Here is a 15,017-nt window from a genome sequence, read left to right on the forward strand (position 1 = left end):
TGGAATGTGATCAAATATCTGGAAGCCATGCCTTATGAGGAGCAGCTTGGGAGACAGAGTATGTTTAATTAGGAAAAAAAGGTAGAGAGAGAACATGATAATCATGTTTAAATATTTGAGAGGATGTCATATTGAGGAGGGGGCAAGCTTATTTTCTGCTGCTCTAAGGGCTAGGACACGGAGCAGTGGAGTCAAACTGCAGGGAAAGAGATTCCGCCTATTGATGGTTTGAGGTATTTAACAGTGGAATATGCTGGTTTTTACAGAGAATAGGATAATGCAGCAACATGAACAAATGCAGATTTCAAAGGGCTTTTCTAATGACAAAGGAAGGGTGGAGCTAAGGACAGAAAAGGAATAAAGAGGTGCTGTGTCCAAACAACACAAAATTGCCCAAAACGTGGCAATCTTCTTCATGCAGAGGGATAGAAACAAAATCAGACAAGCTTCTTCAGCTTAGCCACCGCAAGGCAATGAAGACATGCTAAGCAAAACATTGTCATAAAATTAGTTTTTCAAATAATGTGGAAGATTGGGGGGGGGGGGCTTTGAGAGACTGGCGGAGGCTTTAGGGGCCATTAAAACAAGATCCAGGAACAACATGATCTGCTTTATGAACAGACCTGTTGAAAATATAGGAAACCTTGTATGATCAGGACATCCAATCACAGCTTGGAAAAGTTACATTTTGGACTTCATATCCCCAAACCCAGCTACCATGATCTTTAAGACCATGCAGTATCTCTTCCAGTGGCAAAACAGGGACAACATTGGATGGAACCTTAACAGTCAAATACTGTTTCATGCCTTTTGTTAGAATTGATAACCTTAATGCTGCCAATGACAAATGGTATTTCCGCTCTTCATTATGGTCCTTATTAATATTTCTAGACTCAGTAATGATTTCCACCAGTCTGTACAGGACACAAGTTTGACTGAATCCCTTAATTTCCTGGAGGTTTTCCAAAAAATATAATGTGTTATATTGTTCATCTTCCAATCTGCTAAAAAAAGATTTATTTATTTTTTACTCACAATGTGTTGATTTATAGGATTAACAAGTTTTCAATAACCTGGAGGTGAGTTCCACATTATCCTAGTGGAATGTGGCTTTTGAAGTGACAATTAGCTTTACAACTTTTTCCATTCTCCTCTTTTCAAAGACCCCTAGAGTAATATAAATAATCAGGCCTGGGGAAGTTGTGTTGCCTCCATATCATGTTGTTTTCAACTTCCCTTAGCCTCAACCAGCATGATCAATAACATGGCTGATGGAAGCTGTAATCCTCAACTCAGCGGTATAATATTGGACCTAGCATAATATTATTTTCCAATTATTATAGTTTTCTTGCAGCCTGTCTCCTACATAGGAGACAAGCAACTGCTATAGGTTCTGAGGCAGCACGCAACTCTGCAAACCCACAAGAAAACTTCAAAAATAGACTTTTTAATATGTTGAGAAGAAGGCTTGGTCGTTGTCTAGAAGTCAACTGTTTTGCAGTTTAAAAAAGGTCAAGGGGCCAAATTATCCCATTCCCTGTACACATTATTTGCAGGCACTTGAGGGGATGTTTTTAAAAAATAAGGACTTGATCAGGTGGGCTGCTAGAATCACAATGCATTGTGGCAAATCCAGCAGTAGTTGGTGGGGAGCATGGGGAACCCATTGCCACACTTCCCACATCACCCGGCTTCCCCCTACCTCATCCCACGGGGAAGGCGTCCACCACCCAGCTTTCCTGGTTGACTCCTATTGAACATGGGAAGCCTTCTGTGTTGTCGCCATAGTAGCATGCACCGGTTTCTCAACAGCTTCATGACAGAGCCCTGACAAAAGTAGTTTTACGTTGTGGGATGGGAGCTGACACCAACTATCGAGAAACCGGCGCATGATGCCGAAACTCGCCCGTCTGATGAGGTTGAAAGAGAGATTGAGAGAGAGAGGCTTGGGTCTTTTGATTTGATATTGGTTTATTTAATTGTCAACCTTGCGTTTTTAAAGCCTGGGGAAATGGCAATTTCAAATCCATCGTCAGCCTTGCCTGGTTGACCCCTAGCATGGGCACACAGCTAGTCTTGCTGAAACCCCATTGTTACTGACAAGATTTTCTTTCAACGATGATTCATGAAAATATCTTTGCAGAAAGGGGGGGGTATTGAAAATTGGGAGAGAAAAATGACTCTCTACCACTGATAAAGTGCTGCTGTTTCTTTGTTGTTAATTAGCAGCTGTTGCTTCCCTCAAGTCGTGCAAATTATTCTGCTGAAGGAACAAAGCTTCCAATAAGGAAGTAATTCAATTTGTTTACAGGCAGTGATAGACAAAAGCATCTCACCTAATTTCATACTTCACAGGTTCAAAAATTCACCACCAATGTCAGGGAGCCTAGCGTTGCCCTTAAGGAAAACTAAATTCAGAGGAAGGGCGTTGTGACATTTCATTTTAAAAGCAAACAAGAGTCATGTAACATTTTATATATATGACCATCCAAAAAAAAAAAAGCAAAGAGGAAAAGGAAATGAAATATAAGAGAAGCAGGAATTTAAAATTATAACTATATTATTTGTACTAGTAATTTCTTTAGTGAGATTATTGAAAATTTTCAAATGTTTTGGATTCACGGAACACAGAAAAGTTTTAAGTAATCTGAGCCGTCAATACAAATAATTTCTCCCTCTCTCTCTCTCTCTTTAGAACCAGAACGTTCTATTGGAATTATAGAAATATTAATCTTGGCACAATACACTTTTCAAATATGAAAACAATATTTAAAAATTGCTAGGTGAGATATAAGTGAGTATAAACATTTTCATGAGTTTTAATGATTTTTTCCCCTGTATTTCATTACAGATTCACAAGCATTTCATCTATGCAAAATTGATTTATGTTGTAAATGAGTTGGACCAAAAATGTATTTTGCATGAAATAGAGTTTTACAAAATAATTGGTTGGCATTCTGTTGAGCAGTGATGAATGTGTAAGATAGATGTATGCATTCAGAAATCTTCAGTATGTACATTTATGATTGTGGCACTATTGTCATGTTTGCAAATGACCCCCTGCCCCAATCTATCTTAACAGCCAGAAGGCACACTAAGCCAGAGTTTCTCAAACTCTTCTCCTCCAGATGTTTTGGACTTCAGTTCCCACAATTCTTAACAGCTGGTAAGATGGCTGGGATTTCTAGGAGCTGAAGTCCAAAACACCTGGAGAAAGAGAGTTTGAGAAACACTGCACTTAACAATGGAGATTTTTTTTCTGCTAGAGATTGGGGCACTGTGGTGTGATGTTTCCATCCTCTTTATGTTAGCTATCTATGATGTAAAAATCAGATGCAAGTATTTTTTTTATTCAGGCATGAGAAATCTCATTGAGATTGATAATGTCTTTGGCTGGGTGTTTAAACCTTTCATGTCCCACAGCTCTTTATGTCCCACACTCTTACTTCTATATAGCCTTGTAACCCTGCCCTCCCATATTTTGCTGCTCCATTATTTTTAACCATTTTAAAGCAATTTTGGTTAATAAAAATCAAATAAAATGTTAAATCCAAAAATTAGAACCATAGTAACAGTGAGAGGAAGGAAGGAAAGTGGAAGAGGAGGGGAATCCTAGCCCTTGATGTCACTTCAATTTTAACATACTGGCACAGAAGCCAAATGGGTTCATAATACGAGGTGAGTGATGGGAACATGGAGTAATCTGTGTTTGCTGGCTAGTATTCCATCAATAGTGGAAGATACATTTATCATGGGGAGGAGGAAGACCAGCAATAGGATATGCATGATGTCATGCAATCAGTACCATCAGCAAAGGTGACAAGCCTGTTTCAATGCTCGTTTGTCTCCTTCATGCAAAAAAGTTCAAAGTACCTTCAAAAGAAAATACATAAATATAGGAAATCCTATACAACCACTGTGTTGATATATGCATGGTGAATCTAGCATGAACTTTACTTACCAATAGACAACCACTGGAATCAATAGAAATTCATTCCCTTGTATATTATATATTCCCTTGTATATTGGCTTGACATTCCCAATGACTCCTGTGAGCAATCTTTGACACAATAGACAGAAAAAATAACTCCTGCTGTAAATTCCCCTCATGTAAGAGATTGCTTTCATGAGAAAGATACATGGGAAATTCAGGGCACTGCTCCCTGATCAACAGGAGAATGAACCCCTTTCAATTCCAGTGACTGCTTATTGATATGTAGGGTTTTAGGGGACTTTCACAGTCCCTAGGTAGCCCGTAAACTAGGGATCATGAATCTGTAGTAATTACTAACTATTCACAGTTGTTTTCCAGTTTTTGTTGGTTTTACAGCAATAGAACTAGGACAAAATATATTTTTTCTCAAATAAAAGTGACTGTATTAAAGAAACATGCCTTAAGCACCAGATTTCAGAAATCCTGGTGCAAATATGAGAAAGATGAGATGTTGCTGAACTGCTGCCAGAGTAGACAAGAACAAGCTGGCTGGACCCGTGGTTTGACTCAAAGTCCTAAGTTCAATGGAAGGCATCCTTTAAGATGCTTTCATTGTTATCATAGTGGTTATTATTCCATCTATTAGCTTCTCTTTGTTTACATTTACATTTCTAACACTATTTAGAATAGAATCATAGAATCATAGAATAGTAGAGTTGGAAGAGACCTCAAGGGCCATCTAGTCCAACCCCCCGCTAAGAAGCAGGAAATCGCATTCAAAGCACCCCCGACAGATGGCCATCCAGCCTCTGCTTAAAAGCCTCCAAGGAAGGAGCCTCCACCACGGCCCGGGGGAGAGAGTTCCACTGCCGAACAGCCCTCACAGTGAGGAAGTTCTTCCTGATGTTCAGGTGGAATCGCCTTTCCTGTAGTTTGAAGCCATTGTTCCGTGTCCTAGTCTGCAGGGCAGCAGAAAATAAGCTTGCTCCCTCCTCCCTATGACTTCCCCTCACATATTTGTACATGGCTATCATGTCTCCTCTCAGCCTTCTCTTCTGCAGGCTAAACATGCCCAGCTCTTTAAGCCTCTCCTCATAGGGCTTGTTCTCCAGACCCTTAATCATTTTAGTTGCCCTCCTCTGGACGCTTTCCAGCTTGTCAGCATCTCCCTTCATCTGCGGTGCCCAAAACTGGACACAGTATTCCAGGTGTGGTCTGACCAAGGCAGAATAGAGGGGGAGCATGACTTCCCTGGATCTAGACGTTATTCCCCTATTGATGCAGGCCAAAATCCCATTGGCTTTTTTAGCTGCCGCATCACATTGTAGGCTCATGTTTAACTTGTTGTCCACGAGGACTCCAAGATCTTTTTCGCACACACTGCTGTCAAGCCAGGCATCCCCCATTCTGTATCTTTGAACCATTTGTTCTCAAATGGTTCAGAAGCCATTCCTACACTGCTAACACATGCTTACTTACTTACTTAAGCCCAAGGATGATGGCCCTCCAAGTGTAGTGTCTTGGTGGTGGATGCATAGGTGGCTACGTTAGCACATGCATCTTGTTCCTTATAGATATGCAGAAATTGTGTGTAATTCAGAAATAATGTAGAAACAGAGAAGCAGAAGGCCGGAGCTACTTGCACAGTCTTCACTTATCCCAAGTCCTAAGTACAGAAAAATCTTGCAATTTTCTCAGCCTTGATGATGTTCTTTGCTGCATTGAAGTATAAGCAAGAGAGGTCTGGGGATTTTAGTCAGTTGCAATTGTCTGAAAACACCTCATGGTGCCTAACCAGGATAAAATACAAATTCTAGGCAGCTTGTCTTTGCAATTCTAATCTTCTAGCATTACCTTTTAAAAGATTTTATCAGTATTAATGCTGTCTTCCTGATTGAAAAGACTTTGGAAAATACTGATGAGGGGAATAGCTCCAAAAAGCAGAAGGCAACAGGAAAAGAGGAAGAGCCTATTAAAGGTGGACTGGTTCAATCAGGGAAGCCACAACTCCAAGAACATTGATCATTTAATGCAGCTTCAAACTGTGGTAGTTAGACAACACAAAAGGAAGTCCTTGATGTGCATTAATGATCCATAGTTTGTGTATAATCACCATCTGAGCTGAAATTAGTTCCAAGATTTCCTATGTACAGTGAAACTATTTTCTTGGAAATCTCTCATTTATATGCCACTATAAGACAAAGTTGACTTTATATCAAATAATAACCGCAGTGGTCATAATCTAGTTGGAAAACTATTCCAAAAAGAAAGTCAAAGGTTGATCCATCATGGCCATAGATTCTCAGCACTGAAGTTTTTAATCTGAATCTTTAAGATGCATCCTATGGCTGAAGACTCTAAAGAGGCATAAGTTTCAATGAATCATTTGGGCCACATAGTTGTGCCTCTGTTTGTAGTCTGTCTGTGCGATTTTCTTACAGCAGCTGAGGATATGATCCATGGTTTCGTCGGTTTCCTTGCACAGTCTGCATTTTGGGTCATCAGCTGATTTTTCGATACTATTATTATTATTATTATTATTATTATTATTATTATTATTATTATTATTACATTTATTATTTCACTCTGATCTTATTATTATTATATTTATTATTTTACTCTATTTATTACTACATGTATTGTTTTCCTGTATTTATTATTATTATTATTATTATTATTATTACATGTATTATTTTACTCTATTATTTTTAAAAGGATACATAAGCACATTTACATTGAAGAAGATGAGAATAATGATTTAATCAGAGTTGGACAATCTTATCTTAAATTAGAGCTTTATGTAAATATTCAAAAACATTTAACCTACTGGTGCTTCAATTAATGTAATTTTATTGGTATCTGTTTTTATTTCTGAAATTTACCACTCTCGGCTTATACTGGAGTCAATGTTTTCCCAGTTTTTTGTGGTAAAATTAGGTGCCTCGGCTTATATTCGGGTCGGCTTATACTCAAGTATATACGGCTAAATGCTTCTGATAAAGAATTTGGTTTTCATACCATGTATTGTTTCTCTGCCTTTCTATGCAACTGAAATGTATACCTACCCACATACGGTAAGTGCATGTTGACTACATCTTCTCATCGAAATCTGGATATAACTCATTATCAAGAGCTATGAATTTGTTCAGCAGACTTGTTGGTGAGGCAACCTTGGGCTAGTCCTAAATTATGTTGAAAGGCAGAGAGAGATTATGCCATTATACTGTATAGGTCCATAGAATAGAACCTTGGGAAATGTCAAGTTCTGATCTTTGAGAAGAATGAAAATAGTGTTGTAAAAGGTGCACACACATTGACCATGTTCTAGGTTGCCCAGAAGTGACCAGTCCTTCTACTTCCAAGAAGATAGATAAAAAAATTTATTCTTAGCTTTCAAGAAATATCCAGCTTCTGAATTTCCTCCTACATTTTGAAAGCAATAACATTCACTCTGTTGAGGAAAATCAGGAAGAGACTTCATGTTGTCAGGGGAAAAGTCATTTGGAAACTGCTGCTTAATAAAATAAACACAAAATTAATTTCACAAGAGGCTCTTTCTGTGAAACGCTGCCTCTTTCGCTGCAGTGCTGGTGATAAGTATTCTTTTAACATGGAAATTACCACTGTAGAACTGCCAGTGTGTGATCTCAGATCACTCTTTTGGCTTTGAAATCTATGCCTAATAGATATCCTGCCAAGTTCTTCAATAATGGAATCCAAGAAAACTTAGCTCTGTTCTGCTCCTGCTTCACATGGGGGTTGCACCTACATACCTGAATCAGTGGCTTTTGCAAAGAAAAAGAAAGGCGATGCCATTGCAGATTTGCTCATTTGCTGCCCAGCTGTAGCGCCGTCTATTTGAAGCAATCAAATAAGAATAAAGTGAAGTAAGCAGCTGTATGGGAATATAGGCACATTTGGAAGATGCTCCAATTGTGTGTTTATTCCTAAATGCAGTGTGAGTGCAGTGTGACTAATTACACCACAGAGGAAAGCAGAAGCTCTCAAGTTAAAGTATTTGGATAATCATGTTTACTGCGGGAAAAGTACGTCGGCATTAAATAAGTCAAAACACAGCGCATCAGATTTAGAATGGCTCCATTGGTACTGCAAGACAGAGTAAGGAAGCCGAAATGATATGAGTCTCATTTGTCTAACTAGAAGAACTACTAGGAAAGATAAACCATCTGCTTCAACTAACTCAGCCCCACTTGAAAATGATCCTTCTGTGGGAAGAGAATGAACAACTCCCTGCTCCATCCCCCAGCCTTTTATTTTACAGTTTAATTTGTCAAGTAGCACAATGCCAAGTGGTTGAAGGAACGGGGGCTTTTTCCATGGCCTTGTGAAATAATATTGATAATGAATAATAAGGAGGAGGAGGACTAGAATCTTATTTTATAGTCATGATTGTGTAACTAAGAGTTACACGTTTGTGAATGTATTTATGATCTATTCTCTGCATTCCTGTTGATTGCAGCAGCTGATAACCATTAAGTGAGGACCGGAGCTATTGGGCCAGGTATCCTAAGTCATATTCAGAAGAATCATAAACCCAAACCTACTAGTTGAACTTTCCTACTGTACTCATGAAACAAATTGCATTCTAAGCCTTTGAACATACATGGGGAACTGGGATCCCTGACCCCTTTGTCCAGCATATGGCCAGGCTTCCTTAGGGACAGTGAGATGAGTAGTACCTCTATTAGCCCAATGGTCTCACAACCCATCTCAGACATTCTCTGTTGTGCTTTGTAGCACCATGTCTTGTTTGGAAGTATCTCAAAGCATCCACACTTCTCTTCAAACTTACAATCCTTTTTGGGCAATTGTGTGTTGTAATCTATATTGCTCCTAATGATGCTGATCCCCAATAAATGCAACCCAAGACCATCACATTATTAATCCTTTGTTTACCTGGAGAGACTATCCCTTCAGCCATATTGCCCAGATAATAGGAGAGCACATTATTATGGGTGGCAGGTTAGGACTATATCAAAAGCCACAGTAGCTAATGCTGAATAAATGTGGTTTACCTCCTACACTAATCGTCATTGTTACTACACATTCAGAACCTTGAAATAGGAAGACAATTATGTAGAAGTGTTTTCTTCACATATACAGACTCAGAGAAACTTTACATTTTTCCCCTATAAAAGAAAGACAAAACCAACTTCAACCTCATCACATGAGATCTGGACTCTGTCCTGGGACACTTCCTGGATGGAGCCAGGATGGAGCCCACTGGAGCTCCTCACATGATGCAGATCTACTTCCGATGGGGATCTGTCTTGGCCCCATCCTGGAAGCATCCTAGGACAGAGCTCTGAGAACATGGGAGGCTTCCTGTGTTCTCATTAGGTAAGCCGGGGAAAGCATGGAGGGAAGATGGGCAGTGATGGTTTCCCCTGTGGGATGTGAAGGGGACAATGTAGGGCATGAGGTGACAGTTTTCCCTACCGCCCACGAAATTTGTCCTGCTGCCCTGTGGATGCCCCTGCTTCCCCCGGCTTGAGGACCTCAATGTGATAAAGTCTTTATACACTATGCACTTTAAGAGCCTATCTCTGAGGGTGCTTTCAGACAGCCTCATAATCCAGGCAAATTAGTGTGGCAAAAAATTAAGGTACCTGGCAGCAAGTTCAAACACAAAGCTGTCAGTCTCAATAAACACTCCCCAAGCATCTTGATACATTAATTTGTAGTGGATTTTAGAACTCCACAAGAAGGAGGGGGGACATTTGCCAGAAGTTTTTTCTTTTTTTAAATTGACTCTCCAAGATGTCCTAGACTTCATAAGTGCTGGTGTGGATGCCTGAATGTGCACACAAGCAGATTTCTTTACTTTTTCCTTCTTGAACCCCATCCCTTTGAGTTTACTTGCTTGTCATGCTGGTTCCCACTGTATAATTCAATCTCTGTTTAATTTCATACACATCAGAATAAAGGAATGGTTCTAATGGGAACTGCTTTCCAATTATGCTTCCATTTAGCCACTGTGTGTCTATGGCACCATTTGTTTACAGCCCTCATCAGCTGTTTAAATTTTTTTAAATGCAGGCATGTGCAGTCTACACCAGCATATAGGAACAAAGTCATGTGTTTCCCTTGAGTGCAGGGATATACAGTGATGCAAATATGCACTTTTTTTTTTGCCAAAATTGGATTTAAACACACCTTTTTAACACCTGGTTTTTGGCTATTACTGTAATCCAGTGCACATTTTCTGCAAACATCATTTAGTCACCCCTTCCCCGTTTATCTTGGTTTCTTCTGCATTTTAGGGCCCGTCCAGAAGGGCCCTGAGGCAAAAAGAAATCTCAAGTATAGTCAGTTCATATGACTTTGTCCCTTACCTTTTTTCTATGTTCAGTGAAATAATAAGAAGGCTGTGCCATCCCTTCTTATCCAGTAGGTGCACCTAACCCATTTCAAGCAGTATCATTTTGGAAAGTATGTAGATGTCCAAGTCATAGAAAATCTTACCATCTGTGCATGGATTTCATTGCAAATTGACTACACAGTTTTGTTGATGCATTTTATATAATATAGAGATACATGCACATAGCATATTTAAATATATTTTTATATCAGTGTTAAACAATGTGGCCTACAGATGTAGCTGACAATGTTCATTGTCCTTCACCATTTGCTATCCTGACTAAGAGCTGCAGCCCACCAATATCTCGTAGAGAAGAAGGGGACCACTTTGCTCTCTATATACAAATACAGTACTCAAATTTTAATTAAACACTGAAGATATGAACGATAAGAAGAGCCTTGAAATGGTGATCTGAAGTAGAAAGAAAAAATGGTTTGTTTCTCCCCTACAGACAGGGAGAAGATAAGTGGGAGGACCATTCAGGTTGGGCCTCTATTTAAAATCCATCCATCCATTTCCTTTGCAAAAAGCAAAAGAAGTGATCCTTTTAAGTGCCTGTGTTCACTTATGTCCTCTCCCCTTTTCTAATGTGATCACCAAAGTTTCCCTACCTGGAACCCATTTGTTTTGGGGAATACACATAAATGCTCACAGCTAGACTATTTTCTCTCAACAATGTATATTTGAAATCCTATAATGAACAAGTGGAATAATTTCTTCAACAAAAGGCTATGTCTGATAATTGTACAGGCTTGAACTAAAACTGTTATGGTACTTTCTAATTAAAGATATTAAAAATAGTTACAAATTTTCTTACCCTTGAAGACAAGGGGCATCTCCACATATCATGGCATAAAAATAAGAAACTGCCATGAAATATTTACCTCTTTGTAAAAACAAAGATGAATGCTCCTGGTTTTAGTTGTTTTTAATTTCATCTAATATACACTGCCTTGACCAAAAAATGTGCTGTAGGTTTTAGGCTTTTTTGTTTGTTTTGTTTTTGTTTTTTGCAAAAACTATCCTTACTAAATTTTTACAAAAAGTTCCAGATCATGAAGAAAAAAATTCTCATAACCTCCCAGGGGGAGGAAAAATATTGAAATAGTTCCTAAGTTAAGATGTACATTTCTGCTCTTTATACTGTGCAACACCAGTCTCATTGGTCAGAGGGTGTCAAAAGTCAGACGCCAAAATAGAGTTTATTAAAGCAACAGTCCAAAAAATAGCCCAACAAACTAAAAAGACTTAAAACACTTAACTTTCAGTGTTATTAAGTAGAACAAGCGGGTAAAACCCCCAAAAACAAGAACTGGCAAATAATCCGGATTAGCCAGAGATATAATCCGGGTTAAACTTAAAGTTCTAGAACTTGACCCAAAAGTTCACAATGGGCTGAAAAACGGAGGCATGAACTAAAGCAAGTAGTATTGAAGCCCACAAACCTTTCCCAAAACTCAAAAGTATAAAAAGGAGTTCAAAACAAACAAATGCCAAACTGAGCCAGGGAACTCCCAGTTGAGAGCAGCAAAGCCAGTGAAACAGCGAGACACTGGCGAGCTCGCAGCAACCACTGCTTGAACATACACCAAACCAAGAGTTAAAGGAGCAAAGCGGGAAAGCGTCGTCAAGCCGGTCCGAAGATGGGATAAACCAGCAGCGCCAAGCTGCTGCAGAAGCAAATGCGAAGCTGGGAGTTTAAGGAGCAGAGCAGGAGAACGTCGTCAAGCCTGTCCGAAGTCAGGATAAGCAGACATCGTCGGTATCAGGAGTGAAGGTAGTAGTCAGCAACAGCAGACAGCCACGGAATAGAGAGCGACGCCAAGCCACGGATTGAGAGCAAAGAGCAAAGCCGAGTCAAGTTCCAGTCCAAGGTCAAGGTCCAAGGTCCAAGAGGTTGAAGTTATCCAAGAAGGTCACAATACGAAATGGCACAGAGAGCCAAAGCAACGAGGGCGAACAGCAGCTAATACAAAATAGTAATAACAGTGCAGTCCAGGAAAACCCACACAATTCCAGCCCTCCATTGCAGAATAACCCAGATTAAACTTACCTCCGTTGCAAAGTCCCAGTCCAGTCTTCAGTAACACACACAGGAAACCCAATGGCGCCCAGCAACACCTTGCCACATGCAAGGTATAATAGCCAAACAACCCCAATATATCCAGGTCTCCCTGGGCTTCCAAACTATCCATGCCCAAAGAGCAAGTGTCTCAACTTCTTAATCTGAATCAGAACTCCACACAGCCAATGCCCTTGGGTTAGGTGTTCCGAATTCCTCATCAGAGTCCCAATCATCCTGCCCATGCCCAACTCTATCCACACCTTTGGACCCCCTCTCACTCCTCCAAGCAGACCAAGTGGGATCTGCTTCTGAAGACACCCAAGCTTCCCAGCATCAGCAGTATCCATGGGCCCCGATTCGTCCCCAAGCATCTCCGGTGCCCGTGCCCAGTCCGTGCCCAATTCCTCCGTTAACACCTGTTCCCCAGCATCCATTTCCACCTCAGGAATCCTCCTCAGAAGACTCCCCAGCAGTCTCCCTGACCCTTTTCCTAAACAAATCCTCCAACGAGCCCTCCTCGCGAGAGTTTTTCCTTCCTCTCCTGATCCCATCACTATCATCCACAGTCTCTGAAGGCGCATTCACAACAGAGGGACAAGCATGAGTCATTCAAACTGGGATAAATGTAGCAGTGCCAACGTTGAGAGTTTACCTTTTTTTAAGTGCCACCCAAATCCCACTGTCAATTATAAAATTACTGGGTAAGTTACAGTCCTCAGTATGGGCAAACTGCTGCTAAGGGAGAAGCCAAAAGATCAGTCCTTCATTTCAGCAAGCAGGCTGACTACTAGTACTTAAACTTGAATATCTAGCAATGTTGGAAGCAAAGAAGGGCAATGCAAATAACAAGCAAGTGTAATTTGGGTGCTTCTTTGCTTGAAGTTGTGCAATATTCATCTTTTCAGATTGTCTTGGACTAAAATTCCCACAATATCTTTGGCCATGATGCTGGGAAAAGGACTTCCTAGGGTGCATCTACACTGTAATATGAATCCAATGTATCACCACTTTGACTGCTATGGATCAATGCTATGGAATTGTTTTCCAAGATTTTGAGTCTCATCTACCAAAATCATGCTGGTGCCTGACCAAACTACAACCCCCAGGATTCCACAGTATGGAGCCATGACAGTTAAAGTAGTGTCAAACTGCATTAATTCTGGAATGCATATGGATCCTAAGACTTCTAGGTCCAAATGTATAACCTGGTAAGCAGTCTTTGTAAGCTATGACAATACATACCTTTCAGTCTAACAGCCTCATCACACTAGTGCATGGATCCACTTTAAATCCAGTTTCTGCTTCCTGCAGAATTCTGAGGCTTGTAGTTTAGTAAGGGGCCTTTAAACTGCTCAGTCCCAGGCCTCACTAAACTACAAATGCTCTAGTGTGATGGGCTGTAAATGCCTTTCTGTCAAATACTATTCAACAGTGTTTCAAATCTCTCCTTAAAGAGGTAATCTATTCTGAATTATGACAAAAAAATGGGGGGAAGGAGGTGTCCACTTTCCTTCAAATTATAGAGAATTCTCTTGTCTTTATTGAGATCTGAGTGTATTTGCACTTTAAAAGCTTCTCTTCCCCCGCCCCAACCCCACTCCTCATAACAATAGTGCAGGTGCATTGCCCTTCAGTGTACAATGTATTTATCCTGGGAGGCAGGAAGTTGGTTTCACACCTGTTTCTTCTTTCTGTTTGCTCTTGGCCTGGCTAATTTTCTGAATGTCATGATTGGTACAGCTGAGGCTGTCAAAGAGAATTACCACTTTGCAACATGATGGTCTAATTCTGGCAGTTTGGATCTTACAACAATTTGCTTTTTTGTTCATCCTTTTTGTAACAGGGCTTTGTTGTGTAAACAATACAGAGCATAAACTATGAGTGGTAGAAAAGAAAAGAGAGACAAATAAGGGTAAAAAAAATCCTCCTTATCAGACAAATGATGTTTTGCTAGAGATGTTATAGGAGATGAAATTACAGGCTCTATTTTGTTGATAATATTTTTCCTATGGAGAGAACTAAGAACCAGTTTAATGCTGGAAAAAGTAATCCAAAGAACAGACCTTACAAGAGCGATGTGAAGGAGAAAACATCTGAAATAAGTGGAAGGCAGCAACATGGACATCTGGACTTAGGAAAAGCTACCTGTAGCTCCCATGCACTCTCTCTACTTTTTTAAAAAAAATGACATAATGTCTCCAGAAAATCTAGTAACAGTGGCAATTGTCAATGCTCTGTATTAATGATGCCTCTTGCTGATTCTTCAGCAGTGCCAGCAGTCCAGATTAATAGTGTAATGACAAAAAATGTTGACCGTTTCTACTACCTTGGCAGTTGCTTCACCACAAAGTTGACATTGATGCTGAAATACAACACCACCTCAGTTCTATGAATGCAGCATTTTTTCAAATGAAGCATAAAGTGTTCTAAGATAAGGACATTCATAGGAATACCAAGATGCTTGTTTAAAGCTTTTGCCCTTCCACCTCTGCTGTACACCTGTGAAATATGGACCATCTTCAAATGTCATTCTTGACTTCTGGAACAATTCCTCAGCATTGCCTTTGAGAAAACCTGAAAATCCCTTGGGAAGACAGGTGGACAAATGTCAGAGTTCTGGATAAAGTGAAGAGCAT

This window comes from Anolis carolinensis, chromosome 1 (genome assembly GCF_035594765.1).
Source record: "Anolis carolinensis isolate JA03-04 chromosome 1, rAnoCar3.1.pri, whole genome shotgun sequence".
Classification (NCBI taxonomy): Eukaryota; Metazoa; Chordata; class Lepidosauria; order Squamata; family Dactyloidae; genus Anolis; species Anolis carolinensis.